Source organism: Anopheles marshallii (assembly GCF_943734725.1).
Source record: "Anopheles marshallii chromosome X unlocalized genomic scaffold, idAnoMarsDA_429_01 X_unloc_17, whole genome shotgun sequence".
Classification (NCBI taxonomy): Eukaryota; Metazoa; Arthropoda; class Insecta; order Diptera; family Culicidae; genus Anopheles; species Anopheles marshallii.
This window is the reverse complement of record NW_026525746.1, coordinates 145,457-151,704: the sequence shown is the minus strand read 5'-3', so window position 1 is coordinate 151,704 and position 6,248 is coordinate 145,457.

Genomic DNA, 6,248 nt, shown 5'->3' with positions numbered 1-6,248 from the left:
GAAACTTGCGATCGATTCGAGGCACTTTTTGGTACACCAAAATTGTGCACATTTAGTAGGTAAACTTATATGAAGCACCCAACAACCACGGTAACCAACCTGATCGGGTTTGTTTGTCACTGTCCATGACAATATTGTTGCGGGATCCTTCTAAACATCATATTTAGGCCGCGTAGATGCTGAAAAGTGAAACTTGCGATCGATTCGAGGCACTTTTGGTACACCAAAATTGTGCACATTTAGTATGTAAACTTATATCCAGCACCCAACAACCACGGTAACCAACCTGATCGGGTTTGTTTGTCACTGTCCATGACAATATTGATGCGGGATCCTTCTAAACATCATATTTAGGCCGCGTAGATGCTGAAAAGTGAAACTTGCGATCGATTCGAGGCACTTTTTGGTGCACCAAAATTGTGCACATTTAGTAGGTAAACTCATATGTAGCACCCAACAACCACGGTAACCAACCTGATCGGGTTTGTTTGTCACTGTCCATGACAATATTGTTGCGAGATCCTTCTAAACATCATATTTAGGCCGCGTAGATGCTGAAAAGTGAAACTTGCGATCGATTCGAGGCACTTTTTGGTACACCAAAATTGTGCACATTTAGTAGGTAAACTTATATGAAGCACCCTACAACCACGGTAACCAACCTGATCGGGTTTGTTTGTCACTGTCCATGACAATATTGATGCGGGATCCTTCTAAACATCATATTTAGGCCGCGTAGATGCTGAAAAGTGAAACTTGCGATCGATTCGAGGCACTTTTGGTACACCAAAATTGTGCACATTTAGTAGGTAAACTTATATGTAGCACCCAACAACCACGGTAACCAACCTGATCGGGTTTGTTTGTCACTGTCCATGATAATATTGTTGCGGGATCCTTCTAAACATCATATTTAGGCCGCGTAGATGCTGAAAAGTGAAACTTGCGATCGATTCGAGGCACTTTTTGGTACACCAAAATTGTGCACATTTAGTAGGTAAACTTATATGAAGCACCCTACAACCACGGTAACCAACCTGATCGGGTTTGTTTCTCACTGTCCATGACAATATTGTTGCGGGATCCTTCTAAACATCATATTTAGGCCACGTAGATGCTAAAAAGTGAAACTTGCGATCGATTCGAGGCACTTTTTGGTACACCAAAATTGTGCACATTTAGTAGGTAAACTTATATGAAGCACCCTACAACCACGGTAACCAACCTGATCGGGTTTGTTTCTCACTGTCCATGACAATATTGTTGCGGGATCCTTCTAAACATCATATTTAGGCCGCGTAGATGCTGAAAAGTGAAACTTGCGATCGATTCGAGGCACTTTTTGGTACACCAAAATTGTGCACATTTAGTAGGTAAACTTATATGAAGCACCCTACAACCACGGTAACCAACCTGATCGGGTTTGTTTCTCACTGTCCATGACAATATTGTTGCGGAATTCTTCTAAACATCATATTTAGGCCGCGTAGATGCTGAAAAGTGAAACTTGCGATCGATTCGAGGCACTTTTTGGTACACCAAAATTGTGCACATTTAGTAGGTAAACTCATATCTAGCACCCGACAACCACGGTAACCAACCTGATCGGGTTTGTTTCTCACTGTCCATGACAATATTGTTGCGGGATCCTTCTAAACATCATATTTAGGCCGCGTAGATGCTGAAAAGTGAAACTTGCGATCGATTCGAGGCACTTTTTGGTACACCAAAATTGTGCACATTTAGTAGGTAAACTCATATCTAGTACCCGACAACCACGGTAACCAACCTGATCGGGTTTGTTTCTCACTGTCCATGACAATATTGTTGCGGGATCCTTCTAAACATCATATTTAGGCCGCGTAGATGCTAAAAAGTGAAACTTGCGATCGATTCGAGGCACTTTTTGGTACACCAAAATTGTGCACATTTAGTAGGTAAACTTATATGAAGCACCCTACAACCACGGTAACCAACCTGATCGGGTTTGTTTGTCACTGTCCATGACAATATTGATGCGGGTTCCTTCTAAACATCATATTTAGGCCGCGTAGATGCTGAAAAGTGAAACTTGCGATCGATTCGAGGCACTTTTTGGTACACCAAAATTGTGCACATTTAGTAGGTAAACTTATATGAAGCACCCTACAACCACGGTAACCAACCTGATCGGGTTTGTTTCTCACTGTCCATGACAATATTGTTGCGGGATCCTTCTAAACATCATATTTAGGCCGCGTAGATGCTGAAAAGTGAAACTTGCGATCGATTCGAGGCACTTTTTGGTACACCAAAATTGTGCACATTTAGTAGGTAAACTTATATGAAGCACCCTACAACCACGGTAACCAACCTGATCGGGTTTGTTTCTCACTGTCCATGACAATATTGTTGCGGGATCCTTCTAAACATCATATTTAGGCCGCGTAGATGCTGAAAAGTGAAACTTGCGATCGATTCGAGGCACTTTTTGGTACACCAAAATTGTGCACATTTAGTAGGTAAACTTATATGAAGCACCCTACAACCACGGTAACCAACCTGATCGGGTTTGTTTGTCACTGTCCATGACAATATTGATGCGGGTTCCTTCTAAACATCATATTTAGGCCGCGTAGATGCTGAAAAGTGAAACTTGCGATCGATTCGAGGCACTTTTTGGTACACCAAAATTGTGCACATTTAGTAGGTAAACTTATATGAAGCACCCTACAACCACGGTAACCAACCTGATCGGGTTTGTTTCTCACTGTCCATGACAATATTGTTGCGGGATCCTTCTAAACATCATATTTAGGCCGCGTAGATGCTGAAAAGTGAAACTTGCGATCGATTCGAGGCACTTTTTGGTACACCAAAATTGTGCACATTTAGTAGGTAAACTTATATGAAGCACCCTACAACCACGGTAACCAACCTGATCGGGTTTGTTTCTCACTGTCCATGACAATATTGTTGCGGAATTCTTCTAAACATCATATTTAGGCCGCGTAGATGCTGAAAAGTGAAACTTGCGATCGATTCGAGGCACTTTTTGGTACACCAAAATTGTGCACATTTAGTAGGTAAACTTATATGAAGCACCCTACAACCACGGTAACCAACCTGATCGGGTTTGTTTCTCACTGTCCATGACAATATTGTTGCGGGATCCTTCTAAACATCATATTTAGGCCGCGTAGATGCTGAAAAGTGAAACTTGCGATCGATTCGAGGCACTTTTTGGTACACCAAAATTGTGCACATTTAGTAGGTAAACTTATATGAAGCACCCTACAACCACGGTAACCAACCTGATCGGGTTTGTTTCTCACTGTCCATGACAATATTGTTGCGGGATCCTTCTAAACATCATATTTAGGCCGCGTAGATGCTGAAAAGTGAAACTTGCGATCGATTCGAGGCACTTTTTGGTACACCAAAATTGTGCACATTTAGTAGGTAAACTCATATCTAGCACCCGACAACCACGGTAACCAACCTGATCGGGTTTGTTTCTCACTGTCCATGACAATATTGTTGCGGGATCCTTCTAAACATCATATTTAGGCCGCGTAGATGCTGAAAAGTGGAACTTGCAATCGATTCGAGGCACTTTTTGGTACACCAAAATTGTGCACATTTAGTAGGCAAACTCATATCTAGCACCCGACAACCACGGTAACCAACCTGATCGGGTTTGTTTCTCACTGTCCATGACAATATTGTTGCGGGATCCTTCTAAACATCATATTTAGGCCGCGTAGATGCTGAAAAGTGAAATCCGCGATCGATTCGAGGCACTTTTTGGTACACCAAAATTGTGCACATTTAGTAGGTAAACTCATATTTAGCACCCGACAACCACGGTAACCAACCTGATCGGGTTTGTTTCTCACTGTCCATGACAATATTGTTGCGGGATCTTTCTAAACATCATATTTAGGCCGCGTAGATGCTGAAAAGTGAAACTTGCGATCGATTCGAGGCACTTTTTGGTACACCAAAATTGTGCACATTTAGTAGGTAAACTTATATGAAGCACCCGACAACCACGGTAACCAACCTGATCGGGTTTGTTTCTCACTGTCCATGACAATATTGTTGCGGGATCTTTCTAAACATCATATTTAGGCCGCGTAGATGCTGAAAAGTGAAACTTGCGATCGATTCGAGGCACTTTTTGGTACACCAAAATTGTGCACATTTAGCAGGCAAACTCATATCTAGCACCCGACAACCACGGTAACCAACCTGATCGGGTTTGTTTCTCACTGTCCATGACAATATTGTTGCGGGATCCTTCTAAACATCATATTTAGGCCGTGTAGATGCTGAAAAGTGAAACTTGCGATCGATTCGAGGCACTTTTTGGTACACCAAAATTGTGCACATTTAGTAGGTAAACTTATATGAAGCACCGTACAACCACGGTAACCAACCTGATCGGGTTTGTTTCTCACTGTCCATGACAATATTGTTGCGGGATCCTTCTAAACATCATATTTAGGCCGCGTAGATGCTGAAAAGTGAAACTTGCGATCGATTCGAGGCACTTTTTGGTACACCAAAATTGTGCACATTTAGTAGGTAAACTCATATCTAGCACCCGACAACCACGGTAACCAACCTGATCGGGTTTGTTTCTCACTGTCCATGACAACATTGTTGCGGGATCCTTCTAAACATCATATTTAGGCCGCGTAGATGCTGAAAAGTGAAACTTGCGATCGATTCGAGGCACTTTTTGGTACACCAAAATTGTGCACATTTAGTAGGTAAACTTATATGAAGCACCCTACAACCACCGTAACCAACCTGATCGGGTTTGTTTCTCACTGTCCATGACAATATTGTTGCGGGATCCTTCTAAACATCATATTTAGGCCGCGCAGATGCTGAAAAGTGAAACTTGCGATCGATTCGAGGCACTTTTTGGTACACCAAAATTGTGCACATTTAGTAGGTAAACTTATATGAAGCACCCTACAACCACGGTAACCAACCTGATCGGGTTTGTTTCTCACTGTCCATGACAATATTGTTGCGGGATCCTTCTAAACATCATATTTAGGCCGCGTAGATGCTGAAAAGTGAAACTTGCGATCGATTCGAGGCACTTTTTGGTACACCAAAATTGTGCACATTTAGTAGGTAAACTCATATCTAGCACCCGACAACCACGGTAACCAACCTGATCGGGTTTGTTTCTCACTGTCCATGACAACATTGTTGCGGGATCCTTCTAAACATCATATTTAGGCCGCGTAGATGCTGAAAAGTGAAACTTGCGATCGATTCGAGGCACTTTTTGGTACACCAAAATTGTGCACATTTAGTAGGTAAACTTATATGAAGCACCCTACAACCACGGTAACCAACCTGATCGGGTTTGTTTCTCACTGTCCATGACAATATTGTTGCGGGATCCTTCTAAACATCATATTTAGGCCGCGTAGATGCTGAAAAGTGAAACTTGCGATCGATTCGAGGCACTTTTTGGTACACCAAAATTGTGCACATTTCGTAGGTAAACTCATATGAAGCACCCTACAACCACGGTAACCAACCTGATCGGGTTTGTTTCTCACTGTCCATGACAATATTGTTGCGGGATCCTTCTAAACATCATATTTAGGCCGCGTAGATGCTGAAAAGTGAAACTTGCGATCGATTCGAGGCACTTTTTGGTACACCAAAATTGTGCACATTTAGTAGGTAAACTTATATGAAGCACCCTACAACCACGGTAACCAACCTGATCGGGTTTGTTTCTCACTGTCCATGACAATATTGTTGCGGGATCCTTCTAAACATCATATTTAGGCCGCGTAGATGCTGAAAAGTGAAACTTGCGATCGATTCGAGGCACTTTTTGGTACACCAAAATTGTGCACTTTTCGTAGGTAAACTCATATCTAGCACCCGACAACCACGGTAACCAACCTGATCGGGTTTGTTTCTCACTGTCCATGACAATATTGTTGCGGGATCCTTCTAAACATCATATTTAGGCCGCGTAGATGCTGAAAAGTGAAACTTGCGATCGATTCGAGGCACTTTTTGGTACACCAAAATTGTGCACATTTAGTAGGTAAACTTATATGAAGCACCCTACAACCACGGTAACCAACCTGATCGGGTTTGTTTCTCACTGTCCATGACAATATTGTTGCGGGATCCTTCTAAACATCATATTTAGGCCGCGTAGATGCTGAAAAGTGAAACTTGCGATCGATTCGAGGCACTTTTTGGTACACCAAAATTGT